The following is a 16,129-nucleotide window of genomic DNA, read 5'->3' as shown; positions in this document are numbered from 1 at the left end:
ACGTTGTTTTACAAACAAACAAATAAATAAATAAATAAATTATATAAAAGACAACGAAAATAGCATACCCCCATTTCCATGTTGTCAATGTTATGTGGATATCTTCACACAAGAACAGTTCTGCAGAAATATAGAGAAATAATTCAAGGAAGATATATCGCACACCCACACAACTTAACAAATGGAAATTTTGAGTTATCATCGCTCAAAAGAGAATAGAGAGAAGCGAGCTCTACTTTGTGGTATTTCCGCATAAACGTAACTAAACAAATTAACCCCTAGATGGCAGAAATACCAGTATTCCACGGAGCGATTTTGATAGGTTAAACTTTAAAAGTCATGTTCCCACGAATGTGTAATTTTGTCTTGTAACAACAGTCTTCCACTGAGTGTGCGACATACAAGTGAAACTTTGCCTAACTGATTGTAAAAATTCGCGGAAAGAATAGAAGTTGACACAAGCAACTGATTACCGTTCTTGTTTGGCATTCGGTACTCCTGGGTTTGAACATGGCGGTCGGTCGTCCTGCTCCTGACAGGATGATGCCTTTAAATACAGGACTTCAATTAATTTCGTTCCCTTTTCTGTTGTTAATATTGTTTTCTTGTTAATATTTAATGATTCTAATGTAAATTGACTTCGGAGCGTATCTGAAGTTTGTTAAATAAACAAATTTCATGTTGTTTCAATTTTTAGAAAAAAAATTGTTAACTAAAAACGAACTAGTATAAATCATTATTTAAAAAAAAAAATGGACAATTCAGTAAAATTATACAAAACAAAGCATGCTTGATAGCACTGTACAACTGACTCCTCCACATGTATACAGGCTTCTTCCAAATATGTCAACAGCAGAGTTGCTCTTATCATTTTCGTACAATGGACGCCATCATATTAATGTACTATTTGCTCGATTTGAGTATTTCCGAGCAGAATCAATGTTACTGGACACATATATTAGTTTTTGCATGTTATTCTGCTATCCAATGTTGTATTAAAAAGGCTTTACTCGATCACTATTATCTATTTTCTTTCTGTACTGCTGGCTGTCCCCTTATTTTTAAACTATATTTATAGAGCAATATACGCAAGCTGGGATTATTATAATTCTTGTTACCATTATATAAGTAAAACCTGTTAAATTAGGCATATCACTAACTCACTCTCATTTTTTGTAGAACCTGCATTCCTTATTAAGACGTGTTACTTAATTCTCTGAAAGTCAGAAACCTGTATATCTTGAAACTCGGTCAGACTAAATCAAGTTCTAACAGACCAGATAAGAAATCAGTTTCCCCCCGTAGAACATACCGAATACCTAGTAACATCGCACCTCGCCTCAGTAGCCGCAATCCCCCCCCCCCCGTAGAACATACCGAATACCTAGTAACATCGCACCTCGCCTCAGTAACCGCAATAAGTTTTATTATTATTATTATTATTATTATTATTATTATTATTATTATTATTATTATTATTGATAAACTCCATCGAAATACATCCATTCTATCATCAGTAGATACTGAAGTTTCAGCAAAGTATGGGTATCCTATTTCTGCTCAACTCGCTGCTTCAAATAGTACAACATATTTTCAATTGGATCTGAATTTGGGCACTTTGCTGGCCGGACTAAGTACAAGGTGCCTAAATGTTCTTCAAACCATGTTTGAACTCTGTGAACACGGTAGGTGTCAATCTTGCAATATGGGAGTGTCCACTGCATATTCATTATGGAGATGGAGAAATAGCAATATCTGGTCATTGAGAATGTTCAAATAAATAACGATGTTTCAAGTTCATATCCACATATATGAGTGGGTCCAAGTCATGGTATAAAAAAATCCCCAACATAAACACGTAGCCTTGTCTTGCTTGAATCACATCCTCTACACGATGCGAGTGAAATACTTCATTGGACTTTCGATGCACTCCATCCTTGCATTATAGACAAAATTCAACTTTCCCAGTCTGCTACAGTACACTATCTGTATGCCTGAGTCTATTTAAGACGTAGAGCTTTATACACGATAATAAGAAATGGCCTCTTTCGTGACTCGACTCCAAATGTTCACTGGATGAAGTTTCCTTCGCAATTATCTTTCCGAAATGGTTGGGATAAACCTAGATTCACGGACTATAGTATTTCCAGTCGGATGTGGAAACTATTTTCCTTGGCCAGGTGTGAAACTCGTCGGTGGTCCCTCTGGGTTAGTATTATTTTGTGACCGCAGTTCTGATACCGTTTTCAGTTCAACGCATGTTAGACTACTCCTTGTAGACACGCTGAACTGTTTGCTTTAATACCTGAACAAATTAATTTGTGTCCCCGTGGACGTTTGTCATTCAATCACTACTTTGCTTAAGCCAGTATGTTTTTCCTTGCAGCTAACTTCAATACTCACTCCAGTAAACTGCAATCGCCATACAACAGGGATCATTTAATCACACGTTTACAGTGAAACGCGATTAATAACGACAGAAACACCCCAATGAGAGTTACAGATTGTGTATGGGTTGCGTGTATATGGTCTACTAGTCATGTTATGCATTGCTGAGACAAGCTAACTTCCTTCTCATTAATTCCAACCTCAAACTATAAGAGTAAGTCTATAGTTTCCAACAAAAGATATTCCAAAAAAATTTAGTATGATTAGGAATTCAGGAAAATATGTTACATAAAATTGGGAAGGACCAAGTTAAAATTGGGAATTTCCTCATTACAGGACCATTTCAACTGCAAACAATTGAGACGACTGAAAATTTTCAGAAAAATAATAGACCATATTGAATACAATTCTATATTTTGCGAAATTTATTGTATAATTTTTATTTAAATCTTTGGTAGGGAGGTTAAGTCAGTCCTGATATATGATTGACTTCAACTGCAAGAGGGAATTATGTGAAAACCGCACTACACACACACATCATATTGTATTAAAATCGAACAAATATTTACGAAAGTTATCACAGAAGATATATTTTTTTATAACCTGGTTGGGGAGGGGGGATTTATTATTTCTCGACTGACTAAACTCAAGTAGTGATCATGTGAAGGATCAAAAAGTATACGCCATATTCTATGAAAATCTAGTATTTTTATGGAAAATATCTTCGATATGTTTTTTAATATGGGAGAGGGGGCGGAGAAGTAATCCATATCACATTAGAGAATCAAATTCACCGCTCATTTTTGACTGATTTTAGTCCCAAGCACAAGGGATTGCAGAAAGAGTCAAAGGAAATACACAGAATATTGTATTAAAATCAAGTTAGTTTTAGAAAATTTATCGCTGAACTCTACAAGAAATCCAGAGCGAGGCTAGGAGGCTAAATCCACTATTTTATTTTATAGATTTTAACTTCCTGCAGAGGATATAATCGGGAGACCTGAAAGAAAATGATCAACATACTACGCCAAAATCGGAAGCTTTGTAACGAAAATTATAGTGGAATATATTTTTTAAATAAAGGAGGTAGGATGAATTTACATTTTCATTTTTGGCAGATGGTAGCTTCAAGTTGAGGAAATATTCACATTATTTAAAAACACGAAAGTCTTCATAATCGAAAAAAAATACAATGATTTATATCGGAAAACTGTTTTCATGTACATGTGTGAACTTGCAACATGGGGTTGATATTATCCCTTTTACCACCCCTCATACTTGATGGATTCCAACTCAAAACAATAGGATTATTTCTTTAAGCGGAAGGAAGACACGTACGAAATATGATCAAAATTGGATACACCTTGCAAGTTATCGTGGAACAGACGAACGATACACACACAAATATCAATCGAGTAGAATAGTAGCAATTGAAAAAATTAAAGTTCAATGCTTTCAAGAAATGCTGTGTAGCACATTGCTAACATTTCAAATGTACCTCTTTGACTGTTTTTCGTAGGATACAAGCTGAAAAGTTTCGAAATACCGTCATTATAGAACAATGACATTCACTATCAATCTTCCCATCTACCTCCCAAGAAAAAATCTATCTACTTGTACAAAGTGAAGCCGTGGATGATTTTTCACAGTAAGATTAAAAAAAAGAAAAAAAAAAAAACCTTCACGGTCTCTCTCAGATTGAAGTAAGTTGAAAATCAATGGCAAAGAACACTGTTCATTTATTGATAGAATAAACTACAGAGTCTATGTCTCAGCTATAAGAGTCAAGAAATGCTTTTAAAGTTCTATTTACTTGAGCTGTTTTGTGTTTTATGCAAAACTTTACGTGCAACAACGAAAGTGTAATAATTACGGAAATGTTTGGGAGGTGATTCCTGAAACCAAGATAAAGTAAAAAGTGTAGATAAACCTGGGTACAAATATGTTTCCAATTTCTTTAAGAGTCATTAAGCGCAACCCCTACACTTAAACTGTGCATTAATGGACTCTATGACAAAAGTAATGGCCATTTCCTTCTGCTTCACTTTGATCCGACATTTATTCTAGTTATGGTTATTTTTGTATTTCTTCGATAAATTTTCGGTTGGTCATACAGTCGAAAAGAAGCATTTTTACACCCTAGCTGGTTAATACTTATTGTCTTATCTTGGGGGCCGCGGTGGCTCAGTGGTAGAGCGTTCACCTCTGGTGCTTGGGGTCACGGGTTCGATCCCAGCCCCCGCCAAGTGAACTTTGTGGTGGACAAACACCGTGTGCGTGGGTTTTCTCGGGGTTCTCCCGTTTCCTCCCACTTTCTTCATTCCACCATTTCATTCATTTCTCATAATCACCGTCTTCTTTAGCCTAACCGGCATAAACGTGGGACGTAAAACTCAAAGATTTCATTTCATTTTTGTCTTATCTTGATATCATGAATCGCCTTCCAAACGTTGTCGGTAATGTTTCCTTGTATGCCTATCAAAACGCCATTATTAGTGGTGAGGGTGTCTAGTTAGACGATGGTTATGCAAAATGCGACATCTCTCTCTGTTTCAAAGAAGTCAAATTGTAGATGAGCGGTTAATTCGCCCAAGTGTATCTACGGTGGCCAATATGTTTAGTGTGTAGTGAAGAACAGTCTCCAACATGATGAGGGCCTACTGAACTCATGGCGGCAAAACATTGGTGCAGACGAATAGTGGACTGAAGGAAAGCCTAAGTGGCGGATCGTGAGCAGTGAAGAGGACTATCACTAAGGACCACAAGCAAATGTGACAAAAGGGACTGCTAAATGCAATCAGCACTTATTGCGACAGTACGATGCGAATTACACGACCTGAACACCCATTGGTCAACACTGTAATGAATCATTTCTAGTTCATACAAAAGAAAAAGTTTAAATTTCTGAAATGCAGTCGCTATCCAGATGACTGCACGTTGTCTAACAAGTATCCGAAATTAGTCAGTAAAACACAAACTTTTAAGTAACCATCGAAATTTATTTTGTCACCTTCAAAATATGCCCCATTTGAAGCAATGCATATGACAACGATTAATTCGATCATCAGAACACTTTTTGTGGTCATTTTCCGGAACAGCCTTTAGGCTCATTTCACGTCAAATAACCCAGAAAAAAATCCGAAATGTCCCACCGATTCAGATTTTAAATAAACTTTGTGTATTTGTTAACACTACTATGGTATGAAGACCTGCAAATTTTTTCTTCCCAAATCCTAGTAGTTTGTGAGAAATACGAGACCAAAGTTTCAGAATTTCAGGCATCCCAGTCGTTCTCGAGGCCATCTAGTATTTCGTAGAGCTTATTACAAAAATTCATATCTCAGTATCTACACAATGTATCACTTGGAAATTTCTACCCGAAGTTCATGTAAATTTGTAGAGCTTTTTTAAAAATCAAGATCGCTGTACATTAAGAGTGAAAAGTGCACTCTTGCACTTAGTTATTTTTTTGTGTAAATTTCTAATTTTACGTAACGCACATTATCACTGTGGGGCGGACCAATCACCTCGCCGTTTTTTTTTTGTTTTTTTTTTAATTTTTTATTTGAACCTTAAGGTATGTTCTAAGAGACTGTAAAGTACAATTAGTTTTTATTATTATTATTATTATTATTATTATTATTATTATTATTATTATTATTTTTGAATGCTTCGGTTAGTAATTCTCGCTTAACCCTTCCAGGATAACACGCCAGCTTGTTGTGTCGTCTGTAAAGTGTTATTGCCATTGATGCGAGCAGGATCTTGGCGTATAATTGCTCGATTCAGTCACACAGGTCTCAAGTAATCACTAAAGATATATATTTCTGCTTGCCGAACTATTACATAACCAAAGTGAATTTAATGTTAAAATTGAATTAATTTTTCAAATCTGCAGTCCATTATCTGTCAAATAACGTAGAAATGAAGGTTATATAATAATAGTCAAGGGCAAGCCAGTGCCTGATACAATTCGTGTCAACCAAACTTAACCTAACTGCGAAAACTAAAATACAAGAGTTTAGTAATAATGTAAAGTTTTATATGACTTGAAGATTACACAATTATTTAATATATTTGTTGATGTATTTGCCAGAGAACTTTTGAGACACCCTGTATATGTAACAACTATGAACGTAAGATCTTTGACACTATAGATACATACATCAACAACAAATATATTAAATAAATGTGTACTTTTCAAGTCATACAAAACTGCATTATAACTTAAAGCTTGTACTTTAGTTTGTGCGCTTGAGTTAAGTTTAGTTGGCACGAATTGTATCTGTCCCTGGCTTCGCCTTGACTATTATATATCTTTCACTTCTACGTTATTTGAAAGATAATGGACTGTAGATTTGGAAAATTAATTCAATTTTAACATTAAATTCACTTTGGTTATATAACAGTTCGGCAAGCAGAAAAAAAATATACAGTATATATATAATTTCGAAAATAAATGTTTCTAGTCTGGTTATCCCGCTTCTCTGAACCCCCACACATTTTAACACAAACAATATGTACACTTAGTGATTACTTGAGACCTGTGTGACTGAATCGAGCAACTATGTGCCAATATCTTGCTCGCATCAATGGCAATAACATTTTAAGACAACACAAGCTGGCGCGTTGATCTTGAAGGGTTAAGCGAGAATTACTAACCGAAGCATTCAAAAAACCACTAATTGTACTTCACAGTCTCTTAGAACATATCTTAAAGTTCATTTTTTTATTAAAAAAAGAAAGAAAAAAGAGCGGCAAGGTAATTGGTCCGACTCAGCAATAATGCGCATTACGAAAAATTAGAAATTTACACAAAAAATATAAATATTTTGTACTGCAAAGTGTACTTTTCACCCTTAATGTACATCTTGATTAAAAAAAAAAGGCAAGCTTCATAGACACAAACTACGGGTAGAAATTTCCAAGTGATACATTGTGTAGATACTGAGATATGAATTCTTGTATTAAGCTCTACGAAATATTAGATGGCCTCAAGAACGACCGAGACAACTGAAATTCTGAAACTTTGGTCTCGTACATTTCTCACACACTATTAGGACTTCGGAAGAGAAATTTTACAGGTCTTCATACCTTAGTACTGTTAACAAGTACACGAAGTTTTATTAAAATCTGAATTGGTGAGTGACTTGACCTGGGTGATTTGACGTGAAATGAGCCTTTAGCTCCTTCCATGAATTTCATTTGATATGTTCAACTGAGTCAAAACGCCCTCCGCGAGGTCGTAATTCGAGTTGGTAAACAGAAAAACGTCAACTAGGGCCATATAATGTGAATATAGAACTTGATCAAGAACATTTGATGATTTTTTTCCAAACGTTCGGTCACAATATCCGCCTTGTGTGCAATCCGTAAATTCTTCTTCCACAGTTCGAGTCTTTTGCGACTATTTCCACGTAAACGCCCCATGACGCTCAAGTAGTGCTTTTTGTTGACTATATCCCTTTGACAGAAATTCTGAATGCACACAACGATACTCGAGAAGAAAGAAAAAAAAAATCAGCATTACCTAGATTCTGGAAACTTTTGACCTTTATTTTTTGCTTATTTTTCCCTTCTCCATTCAGCAGTCTACCGATCTGTTTGTATGTCAAACTTGTCAGCCCGTCTCCCATAATAATGCGTTTCACAAAAATTAAGCTCTTTCGGAGTAAGTCGAGCGGCGATGCGTCTCATGCCTCAATTATTAATAAAAACGGTACGAACGACTTCATGTGAAATGCTGAGGTCAAGCGCCATCTATCTTAAATTGCATAACTATTTTCCATCACGATTTTTTTCTCTGTCTGTCGATGTTTTCGGTCACAACAAGGCAAATCTCCAGATACTTCTTCACCTTCTTTGAAAGCTTTAGCCACTCTATGCTTTAGTTTTGGATAAAACTGATTCACCATAGGTCTTCTTCAACCCTTCTAACGATTACAAACACGAAATTCCGTCGGCAACACAAAATGCCAGGCACTCTTTGCTCAATATATTTATTCACTGTAAAATCGCAAGACTATTACATGTTCACGAATTACCTGACCTATTGCGCTCATATTGTACAGTCAAAAACAATATTAAGTATAGATTGGAGCTACCATTTCTTATATCTCCAACCTATACTTAATATTGTTTCTGATTGTACATCATAACTAGGCATTATGCTGCCATTTTAAAGCAGAAAAAGATATGCCGGCTTTTTAAAGAAGAATTTCGGATACTTCTGGATAAGGAATTGGAAAGCGAAGCACTGTGGACACATTTCAAACAACAAATAGGCTTACTTTCTTTGATGGACTGGCTTATCAGTTAGATTGAATACGGTTGCCAGAAAATATAGGCGCAAATTAATTTAAAATCCCCCTTAAGCATTGAGAAATCTAACTGGTTTTAACAATTATTTCATACACGGATTAGTTAACAAAGCAAAATGCGCTTTTTTAAAAAAAAATAAAATAAAATAATGACAGAATTACTACAAAGGATAGAAGCTCATCTTAACTCCAGGCGCGTTATCTAGATGATGGAAAAGCAAAGCTGTGGTTTTAGTAGCGTAACTGAAGCACTTACTTATCTAAAACGGGTGAATCAGTTCTGTCTTATTGACGTTAAATACACTTTTGGGCAGATCGGAATTAATTCTCAGTGTCTGGACTATACCATCTATAATACTCACAAAAGCATTTACAGATTTAACGCGCTCTTATGGTCTCAACGATCTACTGTTCACATTGGCCAGACTTGATGCAGCAAATATTAGATTATTGGTATTTTACTACAGTAATCATTATTATGATGACGCCCTGATTTTTGAGGAATCCCCAGGAAAGGTAATCGAGAATTCAGACCAAACTTTGGAAATAATTTAAAAAGCGAGATTAACTTTGACCCCTCAAAAGGGAGTTCTGCTTTCGCAAAAAATAAGTTTCTAGAGCACAAAATTACCCCAAATAAAATCAGAGAGAAACTGTGACCGTCAAATCAATTTAGTAGGTTTTTCTTTTTAATTTATTATTTTATTTTATTTTAACAGTGAATGCCTAGCTGCATCCAATTTTTCTATGCTAAGATCAAAACTATTTCTCATACTATCGCCCTACTCACATTTTTGTTGAAGAAACACTTCGTTCGTCTAGACAAGAATTCGAAAAGACTTCTCGTTTTCATGACAGAAAAACAGGGTAAAATTTTCTCGAATAGATTCCTGCTCACTGCGTCTTTCCTCCGGTGCCAATGAATAATAATAATAATAATAATAATAATAATAATAATAATAATAATAATAATAATAATAATAATAATAATAATAATAAATCATCGGTATTCTGCTGTTATTGGTAGGTCACTTGCCGCAACTGAGAAGCTTCCATGCTCCACGGTTTTTCGCCAACCTCTTCGTCTTTACATACGACTTTTCTGTTTTGTTATCGTCCATTAATTGTAGTCTCCTTCGCCCTTCCCTCTCTTTCCTGTCACCATACGCTCTAAAATATCTCTCATGATACAGTTTCTTCTTAGCCAATAGCCCAATCAGTTTCTCCTCTTCTCTCTCAATCTCGTTCTCACTCACACACTCACTCACTCACTCACTCACTCTCACTCTCTCTCTCTCTCTCTCTCTCTCTCTCTCAAGACAGCAACATTAGATTGTAAACAAAACTTAAAAACTGTTACTTTGCATCGATGTTGATGTACTTTACATCGACGACATCAACTATTTATTGATTTTAGAAAGGCTTACGATTCAGGTGAGAAACACTGTACAACGTCCTTACAGAATTTGGAATAGCGAAAAAGCTAATTATATTGATTAAGGTATGTTTAAATGAATCCCAACGTAAAGTCCAGGTAGGAAAATTTTTGTCCACGAGCTTTCACGTCGAGAATGGCCTGAAACAAGGAGATGCGTTGTCACCATTATTATTCAACTTTGTCCTGGAATACGTTATAAGGAAAATCAAAGATAGCAACCAGGGCTTAGAGTTGAACTGTGTTCACCAGGTTATGGCGTAGCTGATGATGTAAATTTAATAGGGATGATAGGAGAACAATAGAAAGAAATGCAGAGGTCCTATTAAACGCTTGCAGTAACTTTGGGTTTAGAAGTAAAAACTACCATTAAGAAGACAATGAAGATATATGCAGTTGTATGCTTGATTCCAATTACCACTTCAATATGAGGCATTCATTCTTTGGAAAATTCTGACGTTAACTCATTCGCTGTAACAAGGTGCTAATGTTGAGTATTAACAAATTTTATACCAAGCAGTTGTTTCCCTATATTATCCCCTACATAAAAATATAAATAAATGAAGTATGAATAATTAAAATGTTATATGCATTTCCAAGATTCACCAGTTACGAAAACAGGAGAGTACATAACTAAGCTTCAAGCAAAGAAACGTTTCAGTATAACTAAAAATAATTTACGATAATGCTAAAACTAAATTATACAAACAAATAATTTAGTATGATTCTTAGAACAATAAAAAAAATCCATAAAAAATACAATCATATTTATTGGCTACATCGGATAAAATATCGAATAAACAGTGCACACTAAATTCTTTTTACGTAAAGTCACCGCTTTTCATATAATTAGTGAAAATACAGACACTATAATTTCTTGCAAGATTAGGGATTCTGCTTTACTATAATTGTTATCTACCTTATTGCAAGAAAGGCAATACGCGTAATTAATTTGGACAGACTAATTTGTTAAAATACAAATACTACCGACAGTCGTAAATTGGATCTTTTCCAGCACTTTTCTCTGTCTTATCAAAAATTTAAAATCGAATTAATCATTATATCAGGTTGTCCAAAAAGTACTGAACTTTTGGAGGTCAAAATTGAGAATATATTTACTGTGATTTGAAAGTAACATTATGAAATCATATATGCACTACTCTGTTCGATGATCTGCTGCCATTTTTCGGCAAACATTTTATTCCAGTCGCTATAGAACTTATGTGGTTTTCGATCAAAAGAAAAAAGTAATATTTTATTTATTATTATTATTATTATTATTATTATTATTATTATTATTATTATTATTATTATTATTATTAACTAGCTTAATATCATTCAGGGAGGTCTGCAGAGACCGAAACAAGTGATAGTCTGATCGTGCCAGGTCCGGGATATACGGTGCGTACATTGAAACAGCCAAGTTTTCTCAACCTCTGATAAATTGTTAAAAATACATGCAGCTTGGCGTTCTCAATGTGGAATGAGATATACTTCCTGATTACTAGTTAAGGCTGTTTCTTTTGAATTACTAGATGCACTCGTGCTAATTGCCGACAGTAGAGATCTGAGGCTACCGTTTTGCCCAGCGGAAGCACTTTTGTGATGCACGATGCCCTTCCAACTCCACCAAACGCACAGCATAACTTTTCTGGGCGTCAGCATGCGCTTCGCCGCGGATTGTGGAACAACAACTCGCTTCGATCACGATCTTTTACGCACATTGTTGTTGTTATTCACCTTCCATCATTCGTGATGAACCACTTCAAAAATGACTCGAGTTCGTTAGGTTTCAGTAAACAGAAATTCAATCGAGAAATGTTCTTGAGTCAGATCATGTAGCACCCAAACTTTTTTTTTTTTTTTTTTTTTTGCCAGCTTTCTCAAAATGGTTTAACATGGTTTAGTGATGGATGTGTAGGTCATTGGCGATGTCATGATTGCTTACATGCTAATCTTGCTCGACTTTTGCCAGGATATCATCCACTTTTCTGTCCACCCACAGAAAGGAGCATTTTGAACATAGAAATTTCCAGAACGAAAGCGATTGAACCATCTTTTGCCTTTTACTTTTATTAACGTACTTTGCCCATAAATAGCACGAATTTTTTCACCTGCTTGCGCAACATTTGAGTCTTTATCGAAATAAAATTGTAAAATGTAGCACAGTTTTGCGGAAAATTCACAGTTTTGCGGAAATTGAATGAATGACGCGTTGTGCCCATTACCGAGGTACCTCAGTTGTATGGTCTTAGTTTCTGGATTCATCATCGTAGGCGACACTTATTATTGAATTACTACGGTAATCAAAGCTGTTTAGATGTAAATGCTGGGCAACTGTAACTGGAAAACATCAATTTCGAACAGACATAAGAAGTTTTCAGAAATGTTACCAAAATGATATCGTCTGATGGCAGCGATAAATAATTGGCGACATTACGTAAAATCACACCTAAATTAAACACACATGAAGTTTGGTAACAACTGACCGACAGCAATTAACAACAAATAAGACCATCTGATTGTGATTGTCATGACAGGAAGAAGTTATAAAGGACTAGAAAAATGAGAAAGAATTGAACAAATAGAGAAGGATAGATTGAGAAGAATAGGTCAGCGGATAGAAAAGGAAAAAAGAAAATGGATAGAAAGGAAAAAGGGTGGTGTTCGGTTAAGTGTCTCAGTGTGAAGACTAAGATGATGGATGTGAAGGAACTAATATATTCAGCGGAACAGTAATTATAGAACAGAGTATATATAGATTGGTTGGATTAGAGTTTAGCGTCTTTTTCAGCACAGACGCTACATAAGACGAGGACCTACAGCTTAAAGTTGGATCCAACTTACATGAGCTCCCGGCGGGATAGCAGTATACGAGGTCTATCCAGAAAGAAATTGAAGTTACACAAAATGCTATCAACGAAACTGTCCTTGACTTTCTGCTTGCCAGCTGGTAACTGGATAATCCTGTCTTGTATCATTGTGAGTGCCAGTTTTGGAGTAAACCTGTTTCCGACCTTGTGGCGATTTTGTAGTATCACGGAAATGAAAATTTTGGAAGAGTAGCGTGTGAGGATCAAATTTTGTTTCAAGTTGTGTAAGACATTTACAAATAATTTGAAAAAAAAAATTGCAGGGAGTATACACGAAAAAAAAAAAAAAAAAAAAAAAAAAAACACGAGCCGAACTCGGTGTTATGACTGATTTGAGCGTTTCAAAGCAGGAAGAACATCTATTCAACAAGAGACAAACCTGGGCGCCAATCAACATGTGGTGACATTTACGTTCACGAAGTGCGCGATGTTGTATGGAAAAACAGTCGTTTGATTGTCCGCGAAATGGCTGAGAAAGTAACAAATAGTAAATCGCCCTGTCATATGACCTTAGCTGAAAAACTGAACATGCATTGTGTTGCTGCAAAATTCGTTCCAAAGTTGCTGACAAATGTGCAAAAAGAAACACGTCTGGAAATCCGTGAATGTCTTTTGAATCATGAAAACGAAGACAATAGTTTCCTGAAAACCATGATAACAGGTAACGAGACTTAAATCTACGGCTATTGACCGAAATAAAGGCACAGCCATGCAATGGGAGGGAATTTTCGCCGAGACGCAAAAAAAGCACGTCATAGTCTCTCAGTAGCTGAAGTGGTGCAATATTGTTTTCTTTGATTTTTGTGGTGTTTTCATCATGAATACATCTCATGTATTCAAACCATCAACAAAGAGTTATTTCGAAGCGATGTGGTATTAAAAAGAGACTGTAAGAAAGAAGAGATTGGAAGCTTGGAAAAAAGGAACACAGATGTTGCATCATGACAGTGCTCCAAATCATTCGTTATTCCTTATTAGGAAGATTTTGGCGAAAAACAATAAGACAGTTGCACCTTAATCACCACATTTGCCTGATATGGCACTTGAAGACGTTCTTCTATTCCTCAAGTTGAATTCCACCGTGAAAAATCGCCGTTTCCAATCCACTTAAGAGATAACAAAAACAATCAGTATGAAACCTCCAGGCTACTATAAAGAAGTCCGTTCCAGGTTGCATTCCAACAGTGAAAGATGCGCTGGGAACGGTGTATTAATAGTAGAGGGAACTGTAATATTTTCAAAAGCGCTTAGGCCATTGTGTGTCCCTGAAGATGAGTGGCCAAGAGTCTCACTCGAAATACTGGATGAAAAATTGACGAGGAACATTACTAGGTGAGTAATTTAAGGCATTTTGAAGGAGATAAATCTGCATGACTTCCACAAACATATTATATTACAAATTCAATTTCTTTATAGTCAGACTTCGTATATAAAAAAGAAGGCAATCCCTAGAATGAAAAAAAGATAGTTCTGAAAAGAAGAAAAGACGTAGTTGTACAAACAGCTGACAAAGGGCATACGGTTATAGTAATGGAGAACTGGGATCAATAGAATTTAGAATAAATATGTTATGAGACTTACGAGTGTTGGGAAAAGTTGGAAGGATACGAGACCTTAAACTGAGGTTATAGAAAATGTCGGGAAGGCAGAGCTTAAAGGACTAGTAAATGATATGGGTAATTAATATTCCTGAAGTGTAAGATTTCCAGAAAATGCATAAAAAGATATGAAGTTGAGACCACTGTTGGACTGTAGAAATTGATAGAATTCTGGGGAAGGAATTAAAAAAGTACAAAAGAGACTTGAATAATTCATAAGAGGGGTTAACGTGGAGGAAAGCACAAAAATGCTAACAATTGTACGCTTGAATAAGAAAATATACTATAATGAACTAATTTAGTATGTTATAAGGGTTGTTAATGTTCTATGTCATGTATAGATCTAGTTAGCATTAAATAGTATGAATTATTTTATATTTTATTGCCTATTTATATTTTATTACTCAATTTATTTTGTTAATATTTATCTGAAATAAGAGTCGGATTTTTTGTTCTTATACATGATTTGTAAGCAGTAGCCAGTAGCAGGTCACAGTTTATTGACATATCGTCTAGCCTCGTATTTAAGGACAATACGAAGAGGGTGCCACAATATTTTAGGTTAGTGCAAACAAGAGTAGTGGTGTTTACAGTGTGCTCTGTGGATTGCATGTGAGGAAAAAGTGAGGACACGGTAAAAATGCGAAGACAGCATGTGCGTGACGCTGGTCGTAGCCCGTAATAATTTAGATGTTTGGATAGTTTTCATACTAGATCTCAAAAACTACGCAAGGTTCTGCAATTAGTCCCACTTTCGTTTGCGTTCAGTTGTGCAAAAGTTTGCGAGTGGCGCCTGTTCCGTCTATCTATCTTCATGATCACTACCACGTCTATATGGGATGGGGGTTAGTTCCTCTTGCACCCAACACCAATCATCTAACTGGACCGCGGTATTAAGACACTCAATGCATCAGCAAAGTATCATTGAAATCCAATCCCAGTTAGGGAAGTTAATGTGTTTACAAGGTTGCTTTGCATCTATCTATATCTATTTTATAATGGATTGCATGGTAATAACCCGTACATTATTAATATTTGCACACAATTATTTTAGAGGTGTGTGGACTACATAATCAAGTTCAGTAGAAGTTATTTGTAGAGAATTTTTTCGCATATATTTTACCCGTAGAACTTTCAAGACTTAGTCCTCAATTACCCAATTGCGCTAGATTTAGTAGTATTCGTGTTATTAACAGTAACATTTCATGCAAATATTAACAATCACATTAGAGTTGTCTGTATACTTGTCCCCGACAGTTACGCTGGAAAATAACTATATATAACGATTTTTTTTAAAAAAAAACTTTTTTTAAAATGATACCGAAGAGTGGAGACTGCAGATAAACCGGTAACAAATAGAAGCAACAACTTAAGAACAAGAAGTGCTAAATTACTCCCAGATTGCTTATTTGATACTAGACGCATATTAGCATGCTACAATATAAAGAGGTAGCGAACCTGTTTGCACTTCCCTTTAAAAGGAAGAACTTTCAATTACAATTTCTTATAAACTTT

The 16,129-nt window shown here is 35.4% G+C and overlaps 1 protein-coding gene across 3 annotated transcripts in view; it reads right to left on the bottom strand.

Moving 5' to 3' along the window:
* Positions 1 to 16,129, bottom strand: part of LOC145678505 (uncharacterized) — a 393,685-nt gene that overhangs the window by 298,089 nt on the left and 79,467 nt on the right. The gene's annotated exons all lie outside the window — the stretch shown is intronic.

This window comes from Thermobia domestica, chromosome 2 (assembly GCF_964235325.1).
Source record: "Thermobia domestica chromosome 2, izTheDome1.hap1.1, whole genome shotgun sequence".
NCBI lineage: Eukaryota > Metazoa > Arthropoda > Insecta > Zygentoma > Lepismatidae > Thermobia > Thermobia domestica.
The sequence above is the reverse complement of the archived record's forward strand: the minus strand, read 5'-3'. Positions and strand labels throughout refer to the sequence as shown.